Source organism: Nicotiana tabacum, chromosome 2 (genome assembly GCF_000715075.1).
Source record: "Nicotiana tabacum cultivar K326 chromosome 2, ASM71507v2, whole genome shotgun sequence".
Classification (NCBI taxonomy): domain Eukaryota; kingdom Viridiplantae; phylum Streptophyta; class Magnoliopsida; order Solanales; family Solanaceae; genus Nicotiana; species Nicotiana tabacum.
In genome coordinates, this window is record NC_134081.1 from 72,080,877 (window position 1) to 72,096,310 (window position 15,434).

The 15,434-nt window shown below is 35.3% G+C and overlaps 1 pseudogene; it reads right to left on the minus strand.

Moving 5' to 3' along the window:
* The window catches only part of LOC142166902 (F-box/kelch-repeat protein At1g22040-like), a 105,243-nt pseudogene that overhangs the window by 9,995 nt on the left and 79,814 nt on the right, over window positions 1–15,434 (minus strand).

The following is a 15,434-nucleotide window of genomic DNA, read 5'->3' on the forward strand; positions in this document are numbered from 1 at the left end:
TAGTGTGTCCCCAAATTTGGGGAGACACTATTCACTCCCCATTTTGGGGACAAAAATGGGGGAGGGATGGAGTGAAATTTTCCCATTTTTCTACCCCATTTTTGTGCCCAAAAATGGGAAAATTCCCATTTTGGGGACAAGGTTGGAGTTGCTCTAATGTTTAAGTGAGCGTGTAAGCATTATGGAGTTGTTAATGGTGATTTGTACTATAAGTTGTCCCAACCCCATGAACCCACATGAATGGTATTGTTATTGATTAAAAGATTGTTTACACTCAATTCCCAAGCCGATTTGGGAGGGTGAGGCAATCTCTTACTATAATAACCCGATTAGTCATTTTGAGCTTTAGTATTTCGTTCGGCGATTTGAAAACTTTGAATTGCTTCATATAATGCATAATGGCTTGCTTGTATGGTTGGTTTTGATTTTCGATACATTCATAGTTGATTTATAAGATTATTTCTCAATTCGAAAGCTCTAAGTAGGAAGAGTTGACCAAGATTTGACTTTTGAGCAAACGAGCTTGGAATCAAGATTTGATTATTTCAATTGGTTCATATTGTGATTTTCGACTTGGGAGTATGTTTGGATTTTGATTTCGAGGTTCTTTGAAGGTTTTAGCTCTATTTGCAAGAGTTTATAAGTTTGACCATGTAACACCACGGAAAATTTCAAAGTACTTAAGCGTAATTAAGAAAGTTGATGTGCGCTAATTATATTATTTTTTGTGTAAAAGAAAAGGGATTATTATATGAATGATATAAATTGATCATGATAGTATATGTATGAAGTACATTAAGAATGGTTTATGGTCTAAGAAGTGCCCCAAGGCTAAGGCAAGTTGAAAATTTCATGATAGAATAAAGTTTCAAGTAAGTTCGCACAAGATCTAATTTCAAACGAGAATGCTTCTATGGATATGAAGAGTTATATGGTGTATTACCTTTAAAATTAAAGCCCTTTGAATTTAGTTTCTAACGCTTCAAACCGTTCGTCATTTGGACATTCCTACAAGAAGTTATGACCAAATTACCAAAGGCTGACAGAATGCGATTCTGCGACCATTATGCGATCGCAAAATGGTTATGCGACCGCAAACTAGTCGCAGAATGGGCCAGAACAGCCCAGTTCTGGGCACCAATTTTTGCGACCATTGTGCGCCCTGCACACCAATTGTGCGGTCGCATAGCTGAGTTCGGAGTGTTAATTTTCCTCTTTTCATAATCCGACCCCATTTTGATAAATAGGCTTTGGGGCTTATTTTGGGGAATTTTTCTGAGGGTTTTAGAGAGAGGTAAGAGCATTTTAGAGAGAGAAGGAGGGAACCTAACATTATAATCATCCAATCTTGCACCAGTCTTCAATAATCAAGGAAGCTAATCAAAAGATCTTCATCTAAGAGGTAAGGTTCCATACCCTAGTTTCCAATTTTGAATTTGGGTAAAAGATGATTGATTTGGAGTATGATTCTTGGGTATAAGAGCATTATTTATACATGCTTGTACTAATAAGGTTTGTGGAAAGATTTTTGAGCTTAAATAAGTAAAGATTGGGTTATGGAGTGAAGCAAATCTTGTAGAAGAACTCTGTAGTTAAATTTGCACACCTAGTATTTGATAAAATTCTCAAACGAGCTGAGACCATAAATATCTTCCTAATAATGGTTCAATTTTTGTTATGTCTCAAAATAGATTGGTATTGCTAGAATTTTTCGGAACGTTATAGTAATTTAAGAAAAGCTCAAAGCAAGGTATGTTGTCTAACTTTTCTCTCTTGGAATCGAACTCCATAATGTTCCCGTGAGTTTCAAAGTATGGGTTGCGTATTAAAATATTATGGCTTTGAATCATATTTCAAATGAAAGCTAGTGTGCCAAATTGTGTGAGAAAATTTCAATATTCTTAAGACTCGAAATTGCTCATATGTATACCTAAAGTATGGATTGGAAATGTATTATTATTGATAACCTATAAAGGTGGTTGGAAATGAAATAAGTGAATTGGGATATAAAATGTGGCCAATGTGCAAGAATGAAAGTTACACTTGTGGCCAATGGTACCAATGGAATGAAATGATGTGAGAAAGGTTATGAAATGAGCCTCGACTCAAATGTTTTAAAATGACTTCGAAAATAGAATTGCCTAAAAACTTTCGTACTCAAGTCATGCCATAAGTGATTGTTTTAACAAATACTATGCTTTGTGAGTATTTCCAATGTGTTTTGCGTTCTTACATATTCTTGAGTGGAAATTGTGTATTGTCCTTTTTGGGGAAAAGTATTTCAAGAATAAATGGTGTGTTACTTGTTGATGATTTTAACTTGCGCATCAATTGCCAATTATATTACTCTATTTATGGGAAAGAAATCTATTGTATTTAAATTGTTCATTTCTAATGAACTTAAAGTTGTGATTTCCGGAATATTATATGTATGTTGATATTTATGATGATGATACAAGAGAGGGAAGAAATGAAAGCGTGGAATATCAAATATGGCCACCGTGCCTTGAATAAAGAATCTTGTGAATAACCAAAAGAGTCAATAAAATATTATTGTTGTGAATGACTGAAAATATAGTGGAGATTTATATAATGTGAAAGATAATGAGGTAAATATATTTGCACCTATGTTATTTTTGTGAATTATTCTTCTTATTTGGGATGAGATTGATGTGATAAAATTATTCCTCTTAATTAAAATTGAGATTTTGGTTGATGTCTTCAAATAAGACAGCCTAGCTGATCGAGTCGTGATCGGACTCCGTGCTAAAATTACGGTGGTATTGGTATTGATAATAATTATGGTTTATTCTCTAATGAGATAGCCTAGCCGATCGGGTCGTGATCGAACTCCGTACTAAAATTACGGTGGTATTGGTATTGATAATAATTGTGGTTGATTCTCTAATGAGATAGCCTAGCCGATCGGGTCATGATCGGACTCCGTGCTAAAATTACGGTGGTATTGGTATTGATAGTAATTGTGGTTGATTCTCTAAGGAGATAGCCTAGCCGATCGGGTCGTGATCGGACTCCGTGCTAAACTTACGGTGGTATTTGTAATGATAGTAATTGTGGTTGATGTCTCTAATGAGATAGCCTAGCCGGTCGGGTCGTGATCGGATTCCGTGCTAAAAGTACGGTGGCATTGGTATTGTGAATAGTGATATTATGAACAGTGGTATATCAGTGCTAATGATCTCCCAACCAAAATTGTATATGAAGTTCGTATTTTGAAAATTATTATGTTTTAACTGAACATTTGGATACTGTTGATTATGACTTGTTGTTTATATGTATTGCATTTTCTTATATAGGCATTCTATTTTGAAAGAGGACTTTTAGTTATGTATACTAGTGCTATTCGACAGTACTAACGTCCCTTTTGCCCGGGATGCTGCATCTTTAAAGGTGGCTCTACAACAGGCGACATTGATCAGTGATAACAATGCACTCTTTTCAGTTGATTTGGTGAGCCCCACTTCATTTCGGGGTCATGTATCTTTTGTTTCTCATGTACTGTGTTTTGAGGTATAACCGGGGCCTTGTTATCGGCATTTTCATATTACTCTTCTATTGTACTTAGAGGCTCCGTAGACAGGTTGTGAGTTGTGGTTGATGTTAGGAACTGAACTAGATATGTTGGTATTTGGAAATCATGTTTTTCATTAATTCTATAAACTCGTAATATTTTGGAAATTACAAATGAAGCTGCTAATGGGAATGAAAAAGGAAGTTGTTAATCAAATATTTTCAGTGTTTGATAAATGGAGTACATATCCTATTATTTCATGAATGAGTTTGGGTAGAATGAAATCTAACAAGCTTGCTCAGCCGGGTTTACTCGGTTGAGCGCCGGTCGCGCTTCCCAAGTTTGGGGCGTGACAAACCAGGAGTTGACTTTGGTGTTATCAGACTTTTGATTGGTGTTCTGGGACTTTGGATAGGTTTATTTGGTTTATGGGGACTTGTGTGCAAAGTTTGATTTCAATTCGAAATGTTTAACTGTGATACAGACGAGTTCAACGATGTTTGAATGTTTGAAGGTTAAGAGAATGATTTGGTTGTCTATTCTTGGTTTTGATATTATTTGCGGTATTTCGAGACTCTAGAAAAGTTTAGATAATGTATTTGGACTTATCGATATGATTAGAAGGGGTCCCAAGGGACTCGGGTGTGATCTGGGTGGTTTCACAGCATTTTCCTTTGATTTACATAGCTTATCTTCTGGTGTTTCTGATGTGCTTCGTGCTCGCGGTCAGTGGGTTGCGTTAGCATAAAGCAATTTTAGTCGCTAGTATTCCGTTCTTCACATCGCGAGCTAGCAGTCATGTTCGCATAGAGTTGGGGTAGATGATCCGCGTTTGCGAGAGAGGGTTCGCGTTCGTGAAGAGAAAGTAGCCGACTGGAAGGTCTAGGCCTTCACGTTTGTGGATAGCTCGCATTCGGAAGTCTAGTTAGTTGGTCATTTCATTCGTGATGGTGTTCCAGCGTTTGCGATGAGGTCTTTCTGGGCGAGGCTGATTTGTGCTTCCTGAATGCGAGGCTTAGGCCGCGTTCGCGAAGGGTATTGCTAGGCAAAGTTTATAAGTTGCCATTTTCGGGGCTTTTACCCGTTCTTTCATATTTTGAGCCCTAGACTTCGAGAGAAGTAGATTTGAAGAGAAATTTCACTACTACATTGGAGGTACAAAATTTTCACTTGGTTTAAGTTTTATATATTGATTCTCCACGGATTTATACACCTAAAACTTTGAATTTTTGAAGTGAAATTTGAGGGTTTTATCTATAACTTAAGAGAGTGTATTTGAGGATTTGAGGGTCAATTTGGACGCGATTTTAGAATCTAATAACATATTTGGACTCGTGGCGTTATGGGTAGTTGGATCTATCCCTTGACTCGGGTTTTGACCGTGTGGGACCGAGTTAACTTTTATTTACTTTTGGAGATTTGATTAAGTATCAAAGCTTTATTGTTTGAAATTGATTCCTATGGCATTGTTTGACGTTATTCAAACTTCAAAAACATGTACTTCGTCGAAGGCAAAGAGGTTTCAACAATTTTGATCACTAAAAAGACCTTCGCAGGACCTTCGCCCGAAAGACAAAATCAAAGATATAGCCATAAAGATCCCGGTTAAAGAGAGTTCTAACGTGGGGGTGACGACGCATTACATGCTATCTTATCCAATACATTTGAGTGATATTTGACTAGATTCGAGTCATTTGGTGTTGGATTTGAAGGGAAAACGCGGTTGTTGTTGATTAAAGCTTGCCGGATGGAGGTACGCCTCTTATCTATCCTCGTAAGAGAGAATTCTCTCCGTAGGTGATTTATTTGCTATATGTTGTCTGATTTAGAAGCCACACATATGCGAGGTGACGAGCGTATATGTGTAGCTTGGGTATGACCATATACAATAGAGTTTGGCTTATAATTATGCCTAGTTTGGACTATGTGACTTTATTATCCATATTTTATTGATTCAATGACTACGTAATAATTTATTATTATGACTTAGAAACATGCTTAAGGTTATGACTTGTGAAATTGGGGATAAATAATTATTTTGCCATGCTTTCCTATTGAGCCGTAGTCATACATTTGTCTTATTTGGTTCGTGCTTGATAGTTACATGGCTTAACTTATTTATCATAAAAGGTTATGGAATGACTTATGAAATGTGCATGCTTAAATTGCTTATTGAGCAGTTGTGATGAATTGAATTACATTATTAGCCAAAGTCATCTTTTAGCCATATGAACTTTTATCCGCATTCTTATTGTTAAGCCTAGTGGTTCTTAATGATAGTATTTCATATACACATATGCATGAGTTGAAGAGTTGGATATTGTAGAAGTTGAGGAATTTGGCATCTAGGACATTGTGATCGGATATTGATTCTCGATTATTGATGGCATTATGATTGGAACGGGTTGCATGCCGCAACGATTGATTAATGATTATTAAATATAAAATTAATGATCAATGATTGGATATGGATCCGTCTCTCCAAAGTCAGGTAAGTACCCATATTATCTTGGGCCCTGTGGATGTAGGCACCCGGGATTTTTGGTGCTTATTGGACACATGGCCTGTGTCAGGCACATGGATTTGTGCTATGAGTGTTGAGAAAGGGATCCTGAGCATGCATTGGTAGCTTAGATTCATGCGTTAGCTCTCATATACATTGATAATGGATTATAAGCATGCATTGGTAGCTTAGACTCATACATTGGCTCTTATATGCATTGATATTGGCTCATGAGTATGTATATATACTTATCTTAAACTCATATAACTGATTTCTATAAATGTTGCCGACATGTATCATGTCGTTATTTGAGGATCAAACTGTTGATATCTTAGTTGATCTCCTTTATCTGTAAAGCATGTCTAAATTCCATGTGAACTATGTTTTGAGCTTTCGTACTTATTTGATGATGCCATGCTTTACTATGCATAATATTGATGCCTTCGCTGGATTATTAGATTGTTAGTGAGTATCGATGTTGACCCCTCGCTACAACTTCTTCGAGGCTAGACTTGATACTTACTGAGTATTGTGATTTTGTACACACACTATGCTTTTACATATTTTTGTGCAGGTACTGAGACTTGTATTAACGGTACCATTGAATTGAGTAGGAGTACCCTATTGCAGAATGCAATTAGTTTTTACCGATCAGTCATTACATACACACTCACACCCCCTATTGGAGAATGCAATTTTTTTTATATATAATAGGATATTATTTTTTGGAGCGGCTAAAAATAGATATTTCTCCTATTTTAATTGGATTATTATTTATTATACTGAAAATAAAAAAAATGAAAAAACATGAAATAAGAAAACACTACCGGAAAATTATGTTTTTTGGTCACTATGATTTTTATGTGAGTTAGTAAAAATTTTATGATTTTTGTGTGTGAAAACAAAGTTATATAACTTTAGTGAAAAAAGTCTGTAATTATATGACCATTTGTAAAATTTACCCAAAAAAAGTTTCTACGTTGTTTTGTATCTCAGATGAAAATAACAAACTCTAGAAGCAAAACAATGACATCTTTTCATCGCCATAGATCTTGAACACTATTGCCTAGACAGGATACTAACTTATACTTCAATCAATTGAGCCTTAATACTAACTTATATAAATTAGAGTTTAATTTAATTACACAATGCAAAGAAATTTTACACTAGCATGTCACATTACTTGTTGTAGCTTGTCAGCTACCTTGTTTTCAAGATTACGATTCCCAATTTTTATAAAGAGTTACTAATAGATATCATTTCAGTGATATGCTTTTTAAAAGAATTATTTTCAGTGCCGGTGTAAATAAATTAAACTCAATGAGTTATATGTATACCTTCCACTCTATTTAAGGCTCATCTCATTACGATAATTGGTCTTTAAAGCTAAGGTTCTATAAAATTCATACTTGTATTAGCAGGAAAATATTATAAGTAACAAAAAGTAGCAAAATAACAGCAGAAAATAAATGGGGTTCAAAAGATATAACAAAACGATCCAGATAATAATTTGGATTGCATCAGATTCGTTGAAAATTAAACTTTCAACATGAGGAACAGCTATCTACTTTGGTATCATAACAAATACATAAATTTTCCTTAAACTTGTTGTATCTAATTTTGATTTGTGACCTTTTGAACCTCTGACTGTCAGCGTAGAGATTCTCATTGATTTTGTTGGTATAGTTATTAACTTTATATTCACTTAATTTATAATTAAAATTATATATATAAATTCAAAAAAAATTTAACAAATAGATATTTACGAAAATGTTAGAATTACAAAAGAAGATAAGACAAGGCAAAAGTTAAAAAAGAAGAAGAGGAATGGTTTGGTTGCAGAGGCCTACTATGTTGGGTAAATAAAAAATAAGTGATGTTTAGAATGTGTTTGGTACTGTGAAATTATTTTCCAAAATTTTTATACTTAAATATTTTGAAAAATATTTCCCTTAAGAAGTCATTTTTCTTTAATTTCCCTAAACTCTTCAACCATGTATCAACCCTCCCCAACACTACCATAATAATATTGCACAATTCCTTTTTATCTTTGTTTAGAATAATTTATGGTTGCAATGTTATTCTATAGAAAATGAAAAATTAGTACTACTCCAAAAGTCCAATGGATTGTCATCAGTAATAATAAATGATACAGATAATGATAAATAAAATTTCAACAGTATATCTCATCTTTCTATATGTTTCACGTGGCCAAACTTATGGGGATCCACATTATTACCTAACCAAAATTTTTTGATGCAAAGTTGAAAATAATGACTTCTTTTCATGTATATCAGGTAGGTATATCTTTTAGGAGGAAATGATTTAAACACAAAACATCTTTTAGGTACTTCGCGATCACGACCTTGACATATAGGGTTCAATTTCATCTGTTTTGCTGGAAATAAATTGACCAAAACGAGTAGTATAATTTTCAATTCACCTTTTGGTTAACGTTTTGATTTTTCAAAGTACAAAAACATATGCTTCATAAATCTTAACGAACTCTTTTATTTAAAAGAACAATATAACGGATACATGAATGAAATGAAAGGACTTCTGCGCTTATTTTTCCTTTTGTTTTCTTTCGTCATTCATTTCCTTTATTTATTTAAATTCAAAGTACATAAATCCAATATTCTCTTGGAAATTGAAATATATTAGCAGCTCAATAAATATATTAGAGTTAGTGTTAATATGTTAGAGAACTTGATAGTAAATATACTCGCAAAACACTAAGAGAAAGGAGATAAAAAGTGTTGGGGTCACTCTAACTTCTTCGATTTTTAGCTATCTACTTTATAAACTTATTTTTTTTAACAATACTGTTCTATTCAAATTTTTGGGAACGTATATTTAAAGTGAATTATTAAATATATTTTTGAAAATACGCAGAGACACATCATGTGCCTCATTTCTAGTCCACTAATAACCAAGGAGTAAGTTTTTGTTACGTTCTACCAATTAATGTGTTTTGTCAAGAAGAAAACCATTTCAGAAATATTTCTTAAATTTCAGTATTCGTTTTTCTTTAGGTACTGTAGCTTAGATGCTCCTCTCATTGGATGTTTGCACATCTGAAAGTTGGAAAATTTCTGTCGAGCTTTAGAATAAGAAACAAACAGAAAGAAATTAAAGTGGATCAAGAAATACCCTATAGTTATGAGGGTACTGTTTAAGATATACCCAGTTTTTTGAAAGAACTTAAGTTGTACCAAGTCTGTAATAAGTAATTAATATTAGGGCGAAAATATCCCTAAATTAAACAACCAAAAGAGCTCATTTGAAACAGAAAATTTTTTCCTGAAGTTACGGAGTAGAGCAAATAAATCTATCAAGCACTGTGACTGCTGTGACTATTTTTCGGATTAGACGTTGATTGTGTCGAGTAAGGGTTGTTTAGAATCTGAGATTTCAACTGGGCACTGTATGAAGTCCATTATAGGTGACGAAAACTCCCCGGTTAGTCTTGTCAAGTTCTCATCCAATGGCAAATTTAGACTCGTTGGCACTTTGGATAACTGATTACGCCCCACTATACCTAATAAAAGACTAGCAATCGTTGCAAATATTATTCAATTTTAGAGTCTGAAGTGAATCTCACATGAACTTAACCTATCAGTCACAACATAATCTATCAGTAGAATGGAGAAAATTAACTTTTTGAAATATCTAAATAATGATTTTCATTGTTTAACTAAATAATTGCAAGAATAAAAATGCAGTAAAATTATCAACTAATTAGGTAAAAAGTTATAGACTCTATTAAAAAAGCCTAGAGTTATGATTTTTTCAATTGTCGGAATTCTTCTCGCTATGCTACCTTTAAATTCGCCAATTTATTCTTTACTGATCGTTGGTATTTTATTTACTGTGATTCTCTCTCGAGCAATCACAGTAACTTATTAGATGTATTCTCTCAAACTACTCTAGCTGGAAATTTCTCACCTCTCGCTCTGACCGCATCAAAGCTTTGTTATCTCTAATTCCTCTTTTAAACCCTCTGTATTGATCTCTCATATATCTAGGGAGTGACGTTGTTCAAAAAAATACCTGAATATGCATTCTCTCTCAAGCAACATATAATAGATAGGTACAATGCAACCAATCAAGAGCATTCAATTAACTAAAATATGCACGTAGTTAAACAAGTAGACAAATTCAAAGGTTTAATTATATTAAAACGTATCAAGACATCCAATAAAAAGTTCCATCAAGACGTTAGATAATAAAATTAGCTACTAATAATAGTTTGCATGAATACAATACTAGAATTCATAACCAACAACAGAAAAAGAAAGAAGAAAGATTAAAACTTATTCCCGAATCTTCCATCTTACTCCTAGCATTTTTTTTTACCTTCAACGATGTTGTATGATCCTTCAAAAACGGTTCCAAGTTGTCTTTACACAGAGTGGGGTTGATATGGGGCAGCCTTGTGCTCTCCGATTTCGAATAGGAATACTGGATCACGTGCTTTAGGCCCACACATTGCACCTGGTGGCACGCTCCCAACTCTTTAATTTTCTTCACGTCAGGTCCGGTGCCAAACACCTATTTCTTCACTGTTTTGAAAATTCATCGCCTCCTCCGGTGTGCCATGGTTCGGGCAACGCACTAGTTGTGGCACACTTTCAATTTTTGCTTCTCGATTTTATTTTTCTTCAAATCATTGTATTTTCATCAACTTCCATCCAAACTCCTTCCTACACACAAAAAATATGTAATGAGCATAATTTACTTCAATAACCATGTGATCTCCTGCAACTCACATAAAAATAAGATGAAAGTACAGTTGAAGTATGCATTTTTATCATTTATCGCCACCCACACTTAAACTCTTACTCGTCCTCGAGCAACATTTAAAATTAAGCACATCAACAGGAAACACGTTCCAGTACATACTCAAGCATCACACAAACAATAATAATTTATATCAACATTTAAAGCCCAACATATGCATTATTTATACTTTTTATCAAGTTTTAAAATCATCCTAAGACTAATTAAGATAGTTGTGCGACTCTTTCTCACATCCTAGTCTCACAATTTGACTCCAATACATATTCCACACTATGACTCGCTCCATGTGCCAACTCGAAATTCAAGGTCTATACCAATCCTTTATAAATCATGTGTCCTCACCAACAAACCACAGAGTAAGTAATACACACACTCAAATATAAGTTCAAATATAGTCTAAGGACTCAAATATTGAAACAATTCGCTCACTCTAAAAAAGAAACTCTTATGCCACCCAAGTATTGTAAGACTCGACTAATATAAGATCGCAAAGTCTAAGATCAAGTAGGACTTTATAGGTTGTAATGTAAGCTACGAGACATGTAGGATATATTTAAAAAAATAGTGACTCACCCTCCTAAGTATTTTAATACACTATGCTTCACTTTATATATAAGTGCACTTTTTCGTCCTTTCTATTGTTTCACTCAATAGCTACCCGATATTTTTCTTTAATCTTCTATCGACTTAAGTAATTTCGGAGGTAAAGGGTGAACAAGATTTTACTAAGAACAAAAGAGGTATTCGGCTTGTAATGTGGGTGCCAAAGAACAAGTCTACTGGCTCAAAAAGGGTGACTACAAATGATATTATTATTGATAGGAAAATAGGTTCAATGGCCAATCAAAGAAATGTTTCTCTCATATCCTAGACTTACAAGACTTAACCATTTTACATCGACTCATACACTAGTTAAGTTCTGGACTAGCAAGGAATATCATATGGTACAATCAAAATTTTACCTCATATAATGCACATGACTCACTCAAGATGGCTCAGCCCTGACTCTCAAGTTAAAGCAACTAGCATAGTCATCATATAATTCAACTCATAATAAGTAATAACATGGGTCAAAAGATAAGCATAAGCGCCAAAATAAGCCATATATACTCTTACGGCATGTAATCACACAAATCATGAAGAATGTACTTAGTTCAAATGCATCAGGTTTCACGACCGAACTCTCAGCGGAGTCGCATTGGCGCCTAACACTACTTTCCAGGAAAGCCAACAGTCACATAACAACTAAGCATTTGAATAAACAAGGTTTAATAAACTTAACAGCGGAAATATCATAATTATCTAATAAAAATGATAATAATACTGCTACAACCAACCCCCCCAAAAAATCTGGTGTCAATGAGTACATGAGCACTACTGAGTGTCAAAACAATACAAACCAAATCCTTAGTGCAACTGTCTGGACAATAGGACATTAATAAAGGAAATAAAGGAAAGAGAGTTAAGGTCTGCGGACGACATAGAAGCAATCTCGAAGTCTCCAAATACTGGTACTAACACGGCTTTAGCAATCACCACGTCTAAATGCACCTGGATTTGTATACCAAGTGCAGAGTGTAGTATGAGTACAATCGACCCCACGTACTCAATACTTAACAGAACTAACCTCTGGATGAAAGCAGTGACGAGCTCAATAAGACAGTCATAAAGCAATATTAAGAACAACAAATATATAATGATGACACTAACAATAAGTAACTCAAGGAATTATTATAATCAACTCGTTCATATTACAAGAATTCAGACATGCTTTCAAGTATAATAAATAAATTTCAACACTGATAAGAACATTTCAGTTACCAGCTAGCATGAGGAATGATATATCTCTATGCCTATATGTTAAGTATGCATGTCAAATGGATGATCTCACGATGGTATCCCCAGATGCTCTCACTCCCAACATACTCAAGCTGTCTGTCTCAAATGCTCACCTCATCAAACACACATAATCACTCAGCATTGTACGGGTGGCTGGCATCCATACCCCTCACCAAAACACGTGTATGTATATCACTGTTTCTGTGCTCACTGCTGGTATGTCAGACTCCGGAGGGGCGGATCCTGCCCAAGCGCTAATCAAAAGCCAATATGGCCTGCTGCAATGTGCATCCTGATCCAAATAATAGTAATAATAAAGCCAATATAGCATGCTGCGGCATGCAACCCGATCAAAATAACACCCTCAGCGCAGATCTAAGGCCCACTTCAGTCATCAACCGCTCAAGTCTCAAGGGCTCACAATCTCATCTCACTCAGCCCAATAGTACCACATATGGAAAACAACAACAACGTGCAATGTATTAAGGAATGGTGAACAAAGACTGAGATATGATGTGCAAATGAAGAATCATGACTGAGTGTATAATTACAATTAAGTTAGATAACCGATAACAACAGAAATAGCCTTATTATGTTTCAAACAAATAACTACATAGCCTAAATATGATTTCTAGCATGATTCATAACTCGGTAAATCTAACAAGTAGGAAAAACACAGATAAAATAAGGTATGATAACAAAGTAGTCCATGATAGCAATTTGGATCATGATTACCTCAGTGCACGCCCACATGCCTATCACCTAACATGTGCATCATCCCAACACATCACAAATAACATGGTTATCATGGATTATCACCCTCAATTCCAAGTTTAGAAATGTTACTTACCTTAAAACGCGGAACTCAATACTCCAAAAAGCCCCTACCTCGCGAATCAGCCTCCAAACAACTCGAATCTACTCAAAGCAACTTAATACCATCAATAATAGCCATATGAAAAAATTCCAGATGATAAAACTAAAGTCTTGAATCAAATATGCAAAGTCAACCCAAAACGTCAACTCCGGGTCTGCACCTTAAAAATTGACAAACCTCACAAATTCCGAATATCCATTCAATTACGAGTCCAACCATACTAATTTCATCCAATTCCATCCACAAATCAAACCCCAAATCACAACATAGTCTAAAATTCCCAAATTTCACTTCAAATTCAATAAACTAGGTGTAATAATCAATGGGTAATCAATATCTAACATCAAAAGTGTAACGACCCGGCCAGTTATTTTAAGAGTTGTAGCATCGTTCCCCCCATTTACTGCTCATTCTGTACTTTATAGCTATTATGTGACTTGCCGGGGTAGTCAGTTCGAGTCCGGTGAGGTTTTGAAATGAATTGAGACACTTAGTCTCCAAGATGAAAACTTAAGTTGAAAAGGCTGACCGGATGTTAACTTATGTGAAAATGACTCCGGAATAGAATTTTTGTGATTCCAATAGCTCCGTATGGTAATTTTGGACTTAGGAGCATGTCCGGATAATTATTTGGAAGTCCGTAGCTAAATTAGGCTTAAAAGGACTAAAATAAGTAAGTTTGAAAAATCGTGATTTTCCTTCCGAAACTTTTCAAGAGGTAAATGTTTCATTATCAAATGGAATGAGAAAAAGTACATCTCTATGCCCACATGTCAATATGTATGAGAAGTCATGAATGACGTGATACCGTACAACATGAGAAAAAATGCGTCTTTATGCTTGTATGTGAAGTGTGCATGCCAATGCAGTACAACATAGTGAACAACCATATGCATACTCTCAGAGTATCAATCCACTCAGTTCTCCCAGCCACTCAGTCCTCCCAGCCACTCGGCACTCGTACTCAGTAGGTACCTGCGCTCACTCGGGGTGTGTACAGACTCCGGAGGGGCTCCTTCAGCCCAAGCGCTATATCAAGCCACATCATGGCATAAATCAATCAGGCCCTCGGCCTATATCAAATATGCTGCGGCGTGCAGCTCGATCCCATAAATATCCGGACAACTCACGTGCTATAGCATCAATATCTCAAAAACCAGGCCCTCGGCCTCACTCAGTCATCAATATCTCCAGTCTCTCGGGCTCACAGTGTCATGAAACTAGCCTAAATGATGATATGATGTATTAATAAATAACAACAGAGACAGAGATATGATATGCAATGAATGAACATGACTGAGTATGAAATTGCAATGCAAGCAAATAACTCAACAGCAGTAATGACCTCAGTGGGTCCCAACAGGATAAGCATATAGTCTAGATATGGTTTCTAACATGAATCATAGCTCGATAACTCTAGTACGTTGTGATTTCATGATTACGGATAAGTCAGGTAACTACATAGAACCACAGTAATAACGAAGTCACGGTTCACACAGTGCATGCCCGCATGCCTGTCACCTAGCATGTGCGTCACCTCAATACCAAACACATAACACGTATAATCAAGGTTCATACCCTCAGCTCCAAGATTAGAAGAGTTACTTACCTCGAACAAGCCGAGTCCAATATCGAGCAAGCTAAACCATGCCCTAGAAATTCTATTTTGCGCGTATCAACTTTCTAATGGCTCGAGTCTAGTCACAATTAATTCGATTCAGTCAATACAAATTATAGGAATTAATTCCATATGAAAATACTAATTTTCCAACAAAATCCAAAATTCCACTCAAAAAGTCAACTCCCCGGTCAAACTTCCAAACTTAAACTTCATATTTTCGCCATTTCAAGCCTAATTTAATTGCGGGCTTCCAAATAAT